The sequence below is a fragment of the Petaurus breviceps genome, unplaced genomic scaffold (assembly GCF_028583685.1).
Source record: "Petaurus breviceps papuanus isolate PSGF00001 unplaced genomic scaffold, PetGlider_PUasm1.0 227, whole genome shotgun sequence".
In the NCBI taxonomy this organism is placed as follows: Eukaryota; Metazoa; Chordata; class Mammalia; order Diprotodontia; family Petauridae; genus Petaurus; species Petaurus breviceps.
This window is the reverse complement of record NW_027185896.1, coordinates 1,183,663-1,202,405: the sequence shown is the minus strand read 5'-3', so window position 1 is coordinate 1,202,405 and position 18,743 is coordinate 1,183,663. Positions and strand designations below refer to the sequence as shown.

The 18,743-nt window shown below is 35.0% G+C and overlaps 1 long non-coding RNA gene across 1 annotated transcript in view; it reads right to left on the bottom strand.

Annotated features, from left to right (window-relative positions):
* Positions 1-18,743, bottom strand: part of LOC138166973 (uncharacterized) — a 200,884-nt gene that overhangs the window by 26,937 nt on the left and 155,204 nt on the right. The gene's annotated exons all lie outside the window — the stretch shown is intronic.

Below are 18,743 nucleotides of genomic sequence, written 5' to 3'. Positions count from 1 at the left end.
AAAAGAATGCCTCTGGCATTTTAGGTGGACCCCCTGTGCTTGACATAACTCAAGGGTATACTCAAATCAACGAGATGACAGATATTTTGAAATTCTCAAGAAAAAAGATTTTATGATTTTTAGGAGGAAATGACTTTAGGGATCATCTGGTTTAATCCCTTCATCTTACCCCTATGGAAATAGGTACATAGAACATTTAAATAATTTCCCTTTAAGTCATCCAGGTCATAAAAAGCAAAACCAGGACCCACAGCCAGTATGAGTCTATTTTGAATATTCCTGGGAGAACTGAGAAAACTTGATGATAAATTGAAGTCCAATGGAAACTACCAAATTTTTATTCCATTTGTTTGTGGGTAACATTCTGTTGTCTTTTGGTGCCAAGGAGTTTTTTGGCCAGAAAAAAAAAATTCCTTCTCACTTACAATAGAGTAGAAATAGTAATATGTCCCCTTGGGAACAAAAGGAGGAAGATGTAAAGTTCACGTGGAGTTGTCCACATTACCCAGGCTCCCAGTCTAGTGCCGCCAATGTTGTAAAAACAAATAAACAAGGAGCAAATTCTGAATGCCTTTTCTAGTTGAGGCCGACCTTTCCAGAAACTGAGTTAAGTATCCAAGGGATTTGCTTATGTTTATTCTTATGTGTTTGGTCTGGAGACTGAGCTGAATGGCTCCTTACTTCAGAGAACTGCTACTCTACTAAGTCTCTGCTCCTCAAGATTGGACAGGAAGGCTCCCACAGAGGCTCCTTTGGGAGGTTTCCAACCCTCCTTGTTTAGGCAGAGTGGGGAAAGGGCTAAATGGAAAATGGATTCCCCAAAATGGTAAGAGTCAAAGCAGACACTCACAATGGCTCCACCCCCAAAGTCAATTGTTTAGCAAAATGCCTGGCCCATAATAAATATTCAATAAATGTTTGTTGTTGGAGTTTCCAAGGTAGGAGTTCTGAATACTTATGGGAATTCTTCAGACACCAATCTGAATAACAAAAGCAAGCCCAGTATCGAGGAGACAAATTTAAAAATCTTAACTATTTTGTAATAAGGAAATCTACTCTTTTTTTTTTTTAAGCAATCAGGGTTAAGTAACTTGCTCAAGGTTACACGGCCAGTTATTTCTAGGTGTGGTGCTGAGTATCTGAGCTGAGATTTGATCCCCAGGTCATCCCGACACTGGAGCCGGTGCTCTTACTCACTGTGCTACCTGGCCACCCCTCTACTCTTATTTTTTGAGAAGGTCAAGAGCTCTAGACCAAATCTTCCTCAACCCTAAAACTGTATCTTTCTCTTCATTCTTTAGCATCTATCCCAATGCTGTTATATCCCCCAACTGAGATAATTGCTCTCCTAAATTCTCTTCTACTAAATCAGGAAACTTCATTCTAGGGTACCCCAATTCCTTCTCTTAGATTCCATGGAGAAAGAAGTACACAAGGATGAAAGACAATTTTGTATAATTGGGAAAAGTATAGGTTTTGGAGACAGGATCTTAGTTTGTACAGTTTGAACCTTAACTATGCTACTATGACTTGTATGACTTTTGACAAGAAATACTGTCAAAATAAAAAAAATATATATATTGTCTCAAGCTTCCTAATCTGTAAAATGAGGGAATTGAACTGGATAATTTCTATGATCCCAGTAAGTCCTAAAGCTGAAGTTTTGTCATAATTGTGGGTCTTTGGACACACAAGAGCCCGAAATGTGCTTCATCTCTGTTTCAGATGAAAATTAGGACCATTTCCAGCTGAACTGAAAGGGAATTATGCAGTTTTATAGTCCAGACCACTCCCCACCTAAAGAATTCCCACTAAACATACTTGACAAATGGTCAGTTGTACTCCTTCAGGATAGTACAGTCAATTTTAGGGGAGTCCTAATTGTAAGGAAGGTAATTTTTTTACAGACATCAAACCTAATTTATCTATTTGGATGAATGAGGGAGAGAGGGAAGGGCATAAGGATGTAGGATCTGATTATAAATATTTAGTGTGAGTATGTATACCTCAAAAATTGACAAATGCTAACAATCAGGGTTGAGTGTTTTTGATTGTCTAGACTTAAGAAAATTATGGAGAATATGGTATTAATGCAGATTAAATTTAAAGCTATTTGTTAAACATCTACCAGTAAACCACTGGATTTTGGAGAATTGATAGAAAAAGATGGGTTATAATCCAATTTGCCTGGGTAAGGCTAGGTGTTTTCAAACCTTATCTCAATTAATATACACACTTCTTCTAAACGAAGGTGTAAACTCGATATGAAAAAATCATCAGTTTGGGAGAAGTAAGTGTTTGGTCATTGGATGAAGACATGTGACTATATACATGAAATATGATTGACTGGAAGAAGCAGACATACCTACAATTCAAAATTAGGTTATTCTGAACACTTTAGGGTTATGTGTAAGTTGTTGATAAAACAATGCTCTTTTCTAAAATCTATTTTATCATGTGATTTTTCCCTCACGTAGTTTATTTCTTCTCTCTTCAAGTGGATTGCATCTCTTTGACAGGCACTATTTTGATTAATCAATCAGCATTTATTGAGCACCTACTATGTGCCAAGCAATGCTCAATTGCAGCAAAGGAATGTAATAAAAGAGACAAAGCCAAGGAAAGGATTGCTAAGGAAGGTAATCTTGTTCAGAATTTTTTCTATCAGTTTTTTAATCACATTTTTGTCTATCATCTTCTGGTGTGTTTCAATAGAATATAATTTCTCAAAGGCTAATGGATAAAGCATAAATCCTAATGCTTTAGGGATTCCTTGTAAAGTTATCAACTAGCATTATTACAGTTTGAGAGAGTTTCTGTTCCACTATAAATAAAATCCTGAACTTAAGGCCCCTAAGGCCTATATCAAATGATAAGAAAGGAAAGGCAGAAGAGGAAGAGGCAAGGAAATGACAATTGTACTATGGGAAGAGCCTGCAGACATTGGCTTAGCCTTGAACTTGATTGCACCATTCCTCAAATTATGAGCAAGAGTCATTACTATCCCATACAATCCTGCTAACAAACCAGTAATTGTAGGAAACAGAGGGCAGGCCTGGGAGTCTCAGTAAAATGGTGATGTGAGGAAAACCATCCTAGAGATGCCTCAAGTACTAAATCCCCAACTAACCAGTCACAGACTTTCCAGAAAGTGTAACCATCAGTAAGGGGTTAGGGGAAAGCTATAGATTTCCTAAAGGAGAAGCTGAGGGGAAGGTCAGAATCATTCAGGGCTTTTTTCTTTCTTTAATTTTCTTTTTATACTATGGAATAAAGCAAGCATTTCTATAACATAGGTTTTTCCAATTAAAAAAAAAGATGTTTGCCCATGAAACTGCAAATCTGCTATGCACAACTTGCTATTCCTTTCAAATATACAACAAAATTATCATGTACATTTTTTTCTTCCCTCCCTCACCTCCTCTACCCTAAAGATGGCTGCCATTAGACACAAATAGGGTATGTGTGTGTATAATATTTTTCTATAAATAATTCTATCAGTTCTTTCTCTGAATACAAATAGCATCTTTCTTCATATGTCCTTCATAGTTAATTTGGGTATTTTTAATAGTCAAAATAATTTATTTGCTCAGTCATTTTTAAAACAATATTGTTGCTATTGTATACAGTGTTCTCTTTCTTCTGCTCATTTCATTTTTCATTATTCATGCAAGTCTTCCATATTTTTCTAAAATTATTGAACTCATGATTTCCTATAGCACAGTAGCATTCCATCAAAATTATATACCACAATATGTTTAGCCATTCCCTAGTAGGTCTCTATAAATTGTTTGTTGGATTAATTTTCATGTATACTCTGCCCTGGACTTCCCTGGTGAACTTTACACATATCTTTATGTTTGTAACTGTTTGTATCCTGTTTCATACCTTGCTCACAAAAGATAGACATACTATAAATGACCCCAATACATACTGTTTGACTTCAGATACTAAATAAATAAATAAATAAATAAGCTTTGAAGCATTTGAACTCCTAGAAATGCATCCTGCTTATCAGGTGGCTTATATCCTTTAACCTGTGTTAAAGCCATAATTGAGGTAACATTTTTCCAAAGTTCAAACAATTCAATTTAATATTTTAAGTGTCTAATATGTTCAAGGCATTGGTCTTGAGATTTTTTTGTATGGGGGGCAGGGATGTTCTGGGACTTCAGTTTCATAGATGTGGAGAACTATCTAGTTCAGAAAACTCCCTCTACCAATTTAGACACGCAATTGTTTTACAACTTAAAATCTTTAAGAGCTACCTGGGATCTAAGTGACTTGCCTAGGGTCACAAAGCTAGTGAGTATCAGAAGCAGGACTTGAACTAAGATATTCCTGACCACAAGACTAGATCTCTATATACTAGGTTAAGCTTTTAGGTTTCCTTTGTAACCCTAGTGGTAAGAATAATGCCTGGCTCTTTTCAGTCGTTTTTCAGTTGGGGCCAATTCTTCATGATTCCATTTGAGGTTTTCTTGGCAAAGATAGAGGAATGGTCTGCCATTTTCTTCTTCATCTCATTTTACAGGTGAGGAAAGTGAGGCAAATAGGGTTAAGTGACTTGCCCAGAGTCACACAACTAGGAAATGTCTCAGCCTAGATTTAAACTCAAGAAGATGTCTTCCTAACTCCATACCTAGCACTCTATCCATGGCACCACCTAGCTGTCCCCTTCTGGCATATCTAGGTGCTTAATAAATGCTTATTGATTGAATGAGATGGCAATAAAAAAATAAACATATGAAAACAAAAATCTTTACTGAATTCAACTAGTAATGCACTTTATGTGCTTAGAAACAATATTTGTACAGCATTTTAGTGACTTGACACGAAGGCTCTAGGGTCATTTGAATGAATAGGAACACTAACATGTAGTATTGAGAGTGTCTCAGGCCAAGGCAGTCATGTGACACATGGCTAAGTTCACTTCATTATCTTAGTTCAATTTCCTTTTATTCATGAAACAATACTAACAGCATTCAGATTGGCTAGATTGGTTGAGGTCAAAGCCTAACATTTGAGGAAATCAACTAAAATGCATAAAAAGTCATGATATAGAAGGTGCCAGAAAAACTCAATTAGGCAAAACATGTTTTCTTCTGTTAGAGTCTTCCAATGCCCTGAAAAAGTACAACATGCTCACCATGGAGCTGGAGTGGGTATGAGAACCTGGGTCCAGATCAGGGTTACTGATAAATTACAGGCCAACACATTGGTATCCACAGCCATAGAGTTGTGTGTGTGTGTGTGTGTGTGTTTCCCCTTCCCTGTGGAACATAGCAATGCACGTAGGCTGTCTGAGAATTCAGCTCCCACAGATGTTGGTTTCTTTCTTGTCAGGAAAGTCTTATAAAAAGACTCAAATTCATGGATTTTCACATTTCTGCTCTGCATTTTTCTTTCTCTTCAGAGAGAAAAGGCAAATGTTTGTCATTTTTATAGGCATAACATGTCTCCTGAAACAAATAAAAGTCAAGGGAAGCTGAATGAGAGATTTTTACAGGCTTCTTGTAATTCACACATTCTTTTTCAACTTTGAGCAAATTAGATCATTCATGACCTTTATGAAAGAAAATGCTGAATTTGCTGTTCCTGAAATATGGGAGCTCCCCACAATAAACTGCTTCTAAAAACTTTAAACTTAATGAAAAGGGAAAAAGAGAGAGAGTCCTGAATTTTGTTTCCTCTTGTGTCCCTTTTTGCTGCTTATATTGTAATTACACTTGGGAAAAAATAATGAAGGATTATTTCCAAAATTATCAAAAGACTTTAAAATAAGAAATCACTTCCCTTCTGAAAAAGTAGAAGTCTTAACTGTAATAAATTTTGCAAGTTGTACACTTACAAAATAATTGCTTCTTTTTATTTTAAATGCATGCTAAAATCAAGTTGAAAAATTGTTTCCTTGGTGTTGTTTTGTTTTTAACAAATGTCAGGAACATCAATGTTGTCAGGTAGAGTGAATGCCAACATTTGGAAATCTACATTAGGAGATCTATGCTCTTTAGAAATATTTACGTATTATAGGATTTAAAGCAGCAATTAATATGACTTGGGTCACAGACCAAAGTAAATACATTTTATAGGGATGGGAACTGGATTTAGGATTTCATTTTTTAGAGAGTAGCCAGGTAAAGAGACCCCCCCTCTGCCAATGTAGTTCAACACCATCTGCACCAAGATCAAGTGACTTGCCCAGGGTCACATATTAAGCATGTGTCAGAGAACAGACTTGAATCTAGATCTTTCCAATTTCCAGATATATTTTGTAATTTTACAGGCTACATGTGTGTGCCAGCAGTCCAGAGTTTGACACCTATGACTAGTTTAATCTTCTTTATTTTACAGATGAGGCATCTGAGTTCGAAAAGGTGTGAAATGATGTGTCTGAGATCACACTGGTAGTAAATTACAGCAAAGATTTCAACACAGAACTGTTTTTTTCCTACAAGCAGAGCTCTTTACAATCTTCCATGCTACATTCCACTTTCATAAATCAACTTCCAGAAAAATCACAAGAATAATGAATTATATTTCATTCAACAAATATTTCATTAGCACATCTTCTGTTCAAGGCACTGATGAAACCAGTTATAGGGCTGTGGAAACATAGATTAAAAATTTGTTGTAAACTATGTAATCTAATCCTAAGGAATGAATGTGTCAAAAAAATCATAAAAACAATGAATAATTTCATTAAAGAGAATGAAAACAACAAGACAAAGTACCAACATTTGTGGGATACAGTCAAAGCAGTACTTAGAGGGAAATTTATATCTCTAAGTACATACATCAATAAAGGAGATAAAGAATAAATCAAGGAAAAGAGAATGCAACTAAAAAAAAACTATAGAAAGAACAAATTAAAATTTCCCAATTAAACACCAAAATGGAAATCCTGAAACTCAAAGAAGAGTAATAAAATTAAAAGTATAAAAAACTAAAATAATAAATAAAAACTAGGAACTAGTTTTATGAAAAAAATCAAATAGATAATCCATTGGTTATTTTGATTAAATAGTAAAATCAAATTATATATCACAAATGAAAATGGCAAATTCATCAGCAATGAAGATGAAATTAAAGCAATTATTAAAAGTTATTTTGCCCAATTATATGCCAGTAAAAGTAACAATCTACGTGTAATGGATGAGGATTTGCCAAAAAGTATAAATTGCCCAGATTAACAGAAGAAGATATAAAATACTTAAATAAGCCTAGAAAAAGAAATTGAATAAATCATAAATGAGCTCCCTAAGGGAAAAAAAATCCCAAAACCAGATATAGATTTTCAGATGAAATTGTACTAAACATTTAAGGAACAATTCATCCCAATACTATATAAACCATTTGAGAAAACAGTAAAGAAGTCCTACTAAATTTCTTTTATGACACAATTATGATTTTGTTACCTAAATCAGGAAGAGCAAAAAGAGAAAAAGAAAGCTACAGTGAAATTTTCCTAATGAATATTGATAGTCAAATTTTAAAATATACTAGCAAAGTTTTTGCAGCAATATATTGCAAAAACATACACTATGACGAGGTGGGATTTATACCAGGAATACAAGGCTGGTTCAACATTAAGAAAATCAGCAACATAATTGATCATATCAGTAATAATAACAATCATATGATTATATCAATAGATGCAGAAAAAGCTTTTTAAAGGTGAAAACACCAATTCTTATAAAAAAAAAAACATTAGAAAGCATAGTAATAAATGTAACCTTTCTCAAAATGAGAAGTAGTAGCTATTTAAAACCAAGAGTAAGCTTCATCTATAATGGGGACAAGTTAGAAGCATTCCCAATAAGAAGATAAGGTTTGGGAAGTAAGGATGTCTGTTATTGTCACCATCATTCAATACTGTACTAGAAATGCTAACTAAAGCAATAAAACAAGAAAAAAAGAAACAAGGAATTAAAGTAAGAAATAAGGAAATAAAACTAAAACTCTTTGCAGATAATATGATGGTATACTTAGAGCACCCCAGAGAATCAGCTAAAAAAATAGTTGAAATAATAACTTTAACAAAATTGCATGATATACAATAACCCACATAAATTATGAACATTTCTATGTATTACCAAAAAAATCAGCAAGAAGAGATTGGAAGAGAAATTTCATTTAAAATAATTTTAGATTGTTCATATTAATAATAATAGTGTTCATATTAATTATAAAACACTTGAAACCAAAGCAAACCTGGGAACTACATGAACACAATTACAAAACACTTTTCATACAAAGACAGACATATATAAATAATTGGAGAAATCTTTATCACTTATGGGTAGGCTGAGCCAAAATAATAAAATGACAGTTCTTCTTAATGAATTTATTTAGTGCCATACCAATCCAACTAGCAAACAATTATATTACTGAACTATAAAAAATAATAAAAATCATCTGGAAGAACAAAAAAATCAAGGAAGTCAAGGGAATCAATGGAAAAAAATGCAGAAGAAGATGGCCTAGCAGCACTAGATTTCAAAATATATTACAAAGTAGTAAGTCTCAAAACTAAATGGTACTAGATGAGAAATGTGACAGTGGATAAGAGTAATCAGTTAGGTACATAGTACACAATAGGAAATGGCCATAGTAATCTAGGAAAAAGCTAAAGTTCCAAGCTTTGAGGGCAAGAATTCCACATTTGACAAAAATTACTGGGGAAACTGAAGAGCAGTTTGGCAGAAACTAGGCATAGATCAACCTCTCACACTGAATACCAAGATAAGATAAAATTGGGTGCATGATTTAGACATAAAGGATGATATCATAAACAAATTGTAGGAGATGGAAATTTTTACCTGTCAGATCTATGGATAAGAGAAGAGTTTATAAACAAACAGGAAATAGAGAGGATCATGGGAAGTAAATGGGATAATTTTGATTACATGAAATGAAAATGTTATTTTTTACAAACAAAAGTAATGCTTCAAAATGAAAGCAGGAAATTTTTCTTATTTCTCCAAAGTATAGGAAATTGTGCCAAATCTAGAAAAAAATGCAAGCATTCTCTGATAAATGAACAAAGAAGATGAATAGGTAATTTTCTGAAGAAGAACTCAAAACTACTGACAGTCGTATGGGAAAATGCTTTAAATCACTGTTGATATGAAAAATTTAAATTAAAACCACTCTGAGTTATCACCTCATACCTATCAGTTTGGCTAACATGAATGAAAAGGAAATAATAAATGTTGGTTAATGCATTAATGCATTGTTGACTAAGTTGTCAACTGGTCTAAACATTCTGGAGAACAATGTGAAATTATGCCAAAGGGCATATAGCCGAAAGGCTATAAAATTGTGCATACCTGTTGATCCAGTAATACCACTACTAGGTCTGTATTCCAAAAAAAAAAAAAAAAATCAAAGAAAAATGATACAAAATACTAGTTAAAGAACAACAAAAGGTGTATAAAATATTTATAGTGACTTTGTTTTGGTGGCAGCAAAGAATAAAAATTAAAAAGATGCTAATTAGTTGGGAAATGGCTAAACAAGTTGTGGTATATGATTGAGATGAAATACTACTGTGCTATAAAAATAAGGAGCAGAATGGCTTTAAAAGAAAACATGAGAAGACTTTTATGAACTGATACAAAGTTAAATGAGTAGAACCAGGAGACCATTGTATATAGAAAGAGTAATGATGATCAAAGGTGAAAGACTGAGCTACTCTGATAATACAATTCCAAAGGGCCTATAATAAAAAATTCTATCTACCTCCAGAGAGAGAGCTGGTGAACTACAAGTTCAGATTGAAATACTATTTTCACTTTCTTTGTTTCTTGTTTTCTGCATTTTTTTCAACATGGCTAATACGAAAATGTTTTGTACAACTTCACATCTATAATTAATATCACATTTGTTGACTTCTCATGGAGGGAGGAAGTTTTAGAGGGAGGAAGAGAATTTAGAATTGAAAAACATTTTAAATGAATGTAAAAAATTATTAATGAGTAAATAAAAAGAAAAGTGCCAAAATTCTCTTACTATATCATGCCAGATAATCCCAGTTATGTAAGCAACATACAGATTATGCCTGTTTGTGATACATGGTTCCATATTATCATTTCAACTTGGCACAGAATCAGAGAAAGATCAGGCTTAGGTAGACATTTCTATTTCTTATGTCTATCACTGACAAGCAAAGTTCCTCTATCATTGTTTTTCCATTCACCAAGGAATTAAGGCCCCATTTGCCTTGAACCCAATACTACATCAAAAAATCAACAAATTTTTATTGAGTGCTTACTACGTAGCAGGCACTGTTCTAAGAACTGGGAATTCTGATGGAAATCACTTTCTTAAAAACATGTGAAACTTGAATCAAATTCAGTTTTCCTGAATTCTGGCCACAGAATCTGGGGCATGCAGTCCTCCTTAGTCAGTTAGCCTGAGCTGTCCCTCAATCAAAAGGTTCTTATCTTCTCTCACAATGCAATGTATCCAAATACTTTCAATTTCTTTATAACTCTAACCCCTGCAGGCTCTGCAATGTCAGCATCTTCCTTCATATCTATATTTCTAGGTCATGCTATCTTTTTAGCATATCTATATTTGCCTGTCTAAAATCATGAGTATTTTAAGAGCTGCAATCCCAGGCAGAGTGGCTTTAGTCTCAATCAACATATGACTTTGGGGTAGGAGTTTTTTTTCTTCCCACTATATATGATAATACTAATATAACTAATATGAACACTTGTGTGAAATTTAAGCATGTACAATTAATGTTCTACATTTCAAACTAATTATTAGCTAATTTATCCCCCAAATAGATGAAATACTGTTCTAAAATAGAAGAACATGAAAGAGGAAGTTCAACGAAATTCAAACTACCCAGTTATAGAACAGAAAGGCTGGGTTTTGATTTTTCAGTTAATGACAAAAAGTCTCTGTTTTGGTATAAATGCTCCATATTTTGGACATAAAAAAACTTCCTAAAACAGTCCTTGAGGTTTACATTCTTTAGTATTGATGAAAGCCCACTTTTACACCTTAGAACACAAGCAAAGGGCCATGACACCTAAAAATAAACCTCCCTAAAGAAATCTCACTAAATGTCTAAGGAAACAGTTTCACAGTCCTTATATATAGTCTAGATTCAGAGCTTATAAATTAAGGCATTTCTAGAAGAATGAAGGATTGCTGAGTTTAAAATATTGACAGCTATGAAGTGGTCAAAAATGAATGTATTAGTCCATTAATCAAACATCCTCCCTTCCTTGTGAATACACTGAAATATATATATCTGGTATAGACATTTATATCTTAATAGGAATTAAATATTTTGTGACATTTATGGAGTATTTTAAATTTTACTGTGTTTCAATATACTAGCTCTTTAAGACAAAAAAAGAGAGAAAGAAAAAGCCCCATACTAGGAGGTATATTATTATTATTATTATAATTACTACTGCTGGTACTGCTGGCTACTGCTACTGTAACTGCTACCCCTGCTACTGTTATTGCTACTACTGTTGTTGCTACTGCTCCTGCTGTTACTGTTGATTCTAACACTACTGCTGCTGCTGCTGCTATTGCTACTGCTAGTACTGCTACTGTTGCTGGTCCAGCAGTACTACTTCTACTGTTGCTGCTGCTGCTAATACCACTACTACAGCTGCTGCTCCTGTTGCTATGGTTACTATGGCTACTGCTACTGTTGCTGCTACTGTTGCTATGGCTACCATGGCTACTGCTCCTGCTTCTGCTGCTCCTGCTGCTTTTGTTACTGCTGCTGCTGCTGTCGTTACTGTGGTTGATACTGATACTACCACCATTGCTGCTGGTGCTGCAATCAGAGTAGACAGAGCAAAGCACATAGGACATGGAAGACCTGAGTTGAAAGTGAAATTCAAACGTTTACGAGTTTGGTAACCCTGGAGAAGTTTGTCTGGCTTGGTTTCAGCAGGAAAATGGAGATAATAATAGAGCCTACCCCTCAAAATTGTTGCAAGGATAAAATGAGAATATTTGCAAAACCTTTTGCAAACCTAAGTACTGTAGAAATTACAACTATTAAATATAAATATATAATATTTACAAGCATTATTTTCATCATTTGATAGATGATAAAACTGAAGCCTGTCCTTGGATATAAAGCTAGTGTAGGAGCAGGATTAAAGCTCTGGTCTTTTTAACTCTAAGGTAAGTATTGTAGCTGTCCAGCACAATTTGATTCAATTCAATCAACATTTATTAAGCATCTATTATGTCCTAAGTTCTTGGGACACAAAAAGACAATGGATAGCCCTTTCCTTCCAGCAGCTTAAAATCTGATACACAACAGAGGGAACTGTTATTCTGTACCTGGTTCTAACCAATAAAAAGGAAATAGTTGTTAGGATAGAAAAGGTTAGAAACTTGGATAGTAGAAATGCCTCCATGTTATAATTAATAAGGAGTTGAAAATCATGCAACCTAGGTTTGAGAGCAACAGATTTCAAAAGGTTCAGACACAAGTAGATAGATAGCTAGGTAGGTAGGATCCCACTGAATTTCTAGACTGCTAAGATTTTTGGGTTTTTTTGTTGTTGTTTTGTTTATTGTTTTTTTGTTTTGCTTTGCTTTTTTTTTGGAGGGCTATTAGGGTTAAGTGATTTGCCCCAGGTCACATGGCTAGTTTTTGTGCTAAGTGTCTGAGGCCAGATTTGAACTCAAGTCCTCCTGACTCCAGGGCCAGTGCTTTATTCACTGTGCCACCTAGCCGCCCCATGCTAAGATTTTTCTATAAAATGGAAAGAATTCATGAAGTTCTCCTAGTCATTTCTCCCCTATATTTAGTGGGGAAACTCCTTTTCAAACAAGTACATTTTTGTGGTAAAGTAGCATACATAAGAGGAAAAGGAATAAAAGACTCTCCTCCCCTTCCAACCCACCCCCAAAACAGACACACAATGCTTCTATATTCCAATGAGAATTACTTAAGGGTCTTCTTTATAGCTGACTGAGGCCCTAGAGTGGGGTTGGGGATGGGGATGCTACAAAATTTCAAGTCAATTTCATATCAACTCAGTCAAGAGTGGAGCTAACAAAATGGCTTTCCAGTTTTCCACCCCCTTTTTTTACATAAGAAAGATCTTGTCTGTGAAATGTAACAGTGATATTTTACCAGTTTTCTTCTTTTCTCAATAATCGTTGGGGATATAATTAATTAATCAATAATAACAACAATTAATTACCTCCATTCCTTGATCTTTGCTTTGGAACTTTGAACACTATAATTGAATAGGTGGACAAAATAGGAGAAAAACAAAACAGGAGAGATATGGCCTACCAAAGGCACTGACTTTGTTAAATTTTTGGACCTGTTCTCATAGAGATAGGGGCTTATTCTCATAGCCTTGACTGGACACTGAAAAATTTTCCCTTTGTTTAGGGGTTCACTCTTTAGCATAAGTAGCCAATAACTCATAAATGTCTTTGTGAAAAATCAAAGAACAATAGTGCTTTAATCATACTCAGAATTTCTAAATTCTCTTGAACTATTCAATCTCTAGACTCTAAAATATGCTATTAACTCAGTAAACACTTAACATTCACCTAGGACTTTTTGTTCAGTACTCTATATATTTCGTTGATGAGATTGGCTGGCATCTCTTACAGCACAACATCATTTTATCACAATCATATACCACAACTTGTTCAGCCATTACCCAATTGATGGGCATCCCCTCAATTTCCAATTCTTCAGCAATGTCTTCTTAAAATGTGTCACCCAGAACTGAATATAATATCTCATATATGATATGACCAGGGGCAAAGTACAGAGGGAATATCACTTCTCTAGTCCAAGAAGCAATATTTTAATAAACACAGTGAAATGATGCATCAGCTATCTTAAATGCCAGCTCAAACAATTGAGTCAAAATTAGTTTGTAATCCACTAAAACTCTCAGATTATTTTTTCAGATTATATTTTGTCTAGCCGTATCCCACCATCTTGTAGGTATTGCAGGTATAAAGTTGACTTTCTGAAATCAATTATAAAATTTCATGTTTATCTTGATTAAATTTTATTTCATAAGATCTGGCTCAATATTCTATCTTGTCAAGATCATTTTGAACTCTTGCTCTGTAATCCACTGTGACAGCTATCCCAGTGTCATATGCAAATTTGATACAAATACAATCTACAACTTTAACCAGGTCTTGGGGTGGGGAGGTGCAGATTAAATAGCACAGGACCTAGGAGAGATCTCTTGAACTCTGCCTTCCAAATTTATTTTTTAAAAGCTATTAAGGAAGGGCAACTAGACATAAAACAAAACCAAAAAGCAGACAAACACAAAAACAAGAAAAGAGCTATTAATGACTCTTCTTTGAATCAATATATTCTAGTTCTAACTCTACCTACCAGTCTAGCTACTGAATACTCATAGACTCAATACTCAAATAGAAATGTGGCATATTAAAACAGATATAAGGATCCCTGCAGGTCACATGTTGACTTAGAAAATCACAAACTAACATTATCTACGGTTTATCATATTTTTATTTATTTTGTCAAAAATTTCCTAGTTACATTTTAATTTGATTCTGGTCCCACTTGGGAATGTTATAGGTGATGTGTTTGACACTTCTGGTCTGCCCCATATCTCTTCACTTATATAAGAATAAGAATATGAAAGACTTTGCCAAATCCTTTGTTAAAATCTAGGTAAACATATGTCACTCCATTAATCAATCTGTTAATCAATAATAGAAAGAAGAAAACAGTTGTTTGACATGCACTTCCTTTAAAAATAGTAATTTTATTGATGCCTTTTGGTTTTACATAACAGTTATTTCCCACCTTCCTGCCTTCTGATGGAACCCACCTTGTTGGCAAAAAAAAAAAAAACATAAAGGGAAAACAAGTAATACAGAGACTATTTCTTGGCAATACACATAATATTTTGTCACAGTAGACCCTGACTTCTTTGCCTTGAAGGGGGAGAATGTCTCATGATGTCTCTTTCTTATACTAATGGAAATAAAGATTGTTTTTTCCATTAAAATTCAAATTCCTTTTAAGTTTCTATTCAGTCCTTTCACTTTCCACCAGAAGAAGGCCGTGGTGGGGACTGGGGCAGAGTAGGGGGGGGAGGGCAGAAGGGACTCATGTCGGGCAGCTCTGGTTGTCCTCAATTAATGACCAGTCCTCCACCAAATAGAGCACTGGTAACTCCTACAGCAACCTCCCCAACTAACCCCAGAAGGGCTCCTTCCTCCTGGCACCACCAGTGCTACCAGCACCACCTGCCACCAGGGTGGTCACCAGAGCTACCACTGCAGCTACCGTGTTGTCAACAAGCTGCCTGCCCTAGAGTTCCCTGGAATAAAGATCTAGGACTCCTCTCCTGATTCGGCAGACATTTCCTTCCTTGCCATGGCAGCTCTATACCCAAGAAGTTCACACTGCCTTGTCATTTTCACCATGGAATCTCAATCCAGCCCTGAGGTTCTTTCCTCTGATTGCTCTGTTAAGCTTTGTCTTCCTAGAAACATAAACTGCAATGGGTTGGAGTGGAGCAGTCCCCATAAGCTGAGATACAGAACTAGAGTAGAGAATTGCCTACATGTGAATTCAGGCAAGAATTGGGTAAATCCAGGCTGCAGGGAGCAGTCAGCCTGTGGATGAGAAACCAAGGGCATTGGAAATCATCCTCAAGTCAAGATGAAAGAAGACTTTACTTGGATATTGTGTATTGATTGAGGAAATTGTGATTTACTAAATGATATGTTCTGTTTAAAACTATGTGGCCAGCTTTGTAATAAGTTGATATGCTATATTGCTGTGAATGTTGTACTTCAGATTATTGCTGAATAAATAGAGTTCACTATACCATGGGAAAATAAATAAATAAATGATTTTTTTTAAGTTTCTTTTAATTTATATTGTTGTAGTCATTGTATATATGTTTTATCTTGGTCCTGTTTATTACACTCTGTATTAATTTATATATATATATATATTTTCATGTTTCTCTGAATCAATTATGTTCAACATTTCTTATTGTACATTTAATTATTATACCATATTTGTATAACATTGTTCCCCTATATATTCCCAACTGATGGTTACCTACTTTGTTTTCATTCATTGCTTCCACAAAGGACATTGCTGTGAATATTTGGCATATTTTAAACCTTTGTTACTGTGTTTTATTTTCTTCAGGCTTATGGCATGATACAAGACCTTCCAGAGGTTTTATTAATGTATTTGTTACAAGTTTAAGAGGGGAGAAGCACCTGTTAGCTCATAAAGATAAATGTTTCTATTGGGAAAGTCTGCTTTTAAATAACATTAATTTCCTAAAGGAACTTATAGTAAATAGAAAGCAAGTAGTTACCCTAGGTTTACTATCCTTGGACTCTCATCTTCAGAGTCCTTGGTGTGTTTGTAGTAGTATGATTGGCACTATAGAGATCAAAGATAGAAAAAGCAGCTGGATTACAACAAGTAAATATAGAGAATATCTATGGTAGACAGGACCCAACTGTGAATTAATGGAGGGCTTGATTTACAAGGTATTTTGCAGAAAAGGGAAGACTAAAGGCATGAGGGGGAAAATATCAGATTTTTATTAAGATCTCCAAAAACTAATAAGAAAATATCGACTACACAGTTACATAACTATTTCCTCCATAGTCTTTCTCTCTCAGAGAAAATACACAAACTTCTTTCCAATGTCTCTTTCTCCTCTCCCACCTCTTTTCTCTACCTTTCCCTTTTCAAACAGATACTGAATCCCCATGGCCACCTCTACCAAAGGAAATCCTGAATTCCAACTCTTTTTTGATCCCTTGACTCAACTTCCCTTACTCCAATGATTGTAGGTGACTTCCATGGAACCAATGCCCCAATTCACCTCAAAGACTCTTTAACCTTGCCGTCAGCACTGTAGCTATACCTTTTTGACCTCTAGACTTTTCCATCTGCATTGTAGATGGAGTCTCCTGACTGCATTGTCTTCCCCAATTAGTGTAAACTTGTTGAGAGCAAGGACTACCTTCTTTTTCAATGTTTATCTTCAGCACTTAAAGTGTTTAACAAATAGTAAGTGCTTAATAAATTATTTTTCATGTATATACATATATATGAATTATTATATCAAGATATTAGAAGATACCCTGTTTTCCAGAACTAAGGCCCAGAAAGCAAGCTGTACCCTAAGCTTGGCATAACAGTAATCCTTTGCACTCACCATCTGCATGATCTCACCCTCTGTCAATATCACATAAATATCGTATTGTTTTGACTAGCTCCAGGTGATCTCTTAGCTCATACAAACACTGAACAAATTTGAACAAGTACCCATGTTCTAGTCATGAAGCTCTTCTGTGAATCAAACATGTCTCCTTGTTGCTGTTACCACTCATTGTCAGGGCTATAGCTCACTGAATAACCATTGGTATAAGCATTGCAATCTCCCCACACTGCCTCTGTTCCCCCCAACTAGGGACAGGGCCACAACACATGTGTCTATATTCCCTCCTTGCTTGCAAGCAATTTTCCCACACTTTGAAATTAAACTTCTGTTTGATTTCTTCCTCTCCTATCTCTAGTCTGCTTTGTTTGACTCTGTTCATCCACAGGTTAGAAGTCAGTTCAGTTCAGTTAACATTAATTGGTGTCAGAAGTGGGAATGAACACAGAACTGGATCATTGTACCCTGCAACACCAGCAGGAATGGAGTAGAGTCCACTAGAGATTTATTTCTTTGGAGTCCAATTACCTCTCATCTGGTGAATCTTCTGCCTTTGACCCTACTCCAATCTTCAAGCTCCTGCCTTTGTTGAGCTCTCCCTTCTCTCAGGAGCCATCCAGTGACCTGATTTGTCTTGGATCACTCTGGTAAGGATACCCTTTCTTAAATTGCACACCACTGTTAATTTATTCCTATGCATGCCTCTGTTGTTTTTAAACTACCCACTTCTGTAAATGTGTTCCTCTGTATAGATGGTAATTGCACATCTTTTTAAAGCTGTTTGTGTCTATTTATATCTGTTTTGTCATTTTATCTGTGTTTGTCTTTGCAAAATATAAAATGCTGGTGTTGTGTTTGTGATGTTTATAGATTCTATTACATTGAAATATTTAAAATGTAAAGAGCCTGAAAAAAATTTAAGGGTTGTAGCCAGATAGTTTAGAACAATGGGGAAAATTAATGAACTTTCATACTTGAAGCAATTGTCCCAGTAAGCAAGACTAACTCTCAGTTTAGGCTTTCCCCAGGATATTTGGTAATAAGAAATAAAATTAGATAATGAAAGCTCTACAGCTGCTAAAAAAAAACACATCTTGGTAGATTTTGGAAGTTTAGAGATTTATCATTTTGGGTTTGGTTTTTTGTTTTTTGTAGGGCAATTGGGGTTAAGTGACTTGCAAAAAGTCACACAGCTAGTAAGTGTGTCAAGTATCTGAGGCTGGATTTGAACTCAGGTCCTCCTGACTCCAGGGCTGGTGCTCTATTCACTACACCACCTAGCCACCCTGAGATTTATCATTTTAAGATTGCAGGGGAGAACTCCTGAGATTTTAGGGGTAATTACAGGAACTCACTGCCCTCTGAAATATCTTAGCAAGTTTTGGGGTGCTACTTTGTAAATTTGCTTTAAAGAAGAATAAGGATTATATTTTGTAAAAGTTAAAAGTAAATAGCAAGATTAATAGTTTCATCATTTTAAGGCAATAAAGCTAGCTAGTTTGGAAGCAATACCAGAGTGAAGAAAGA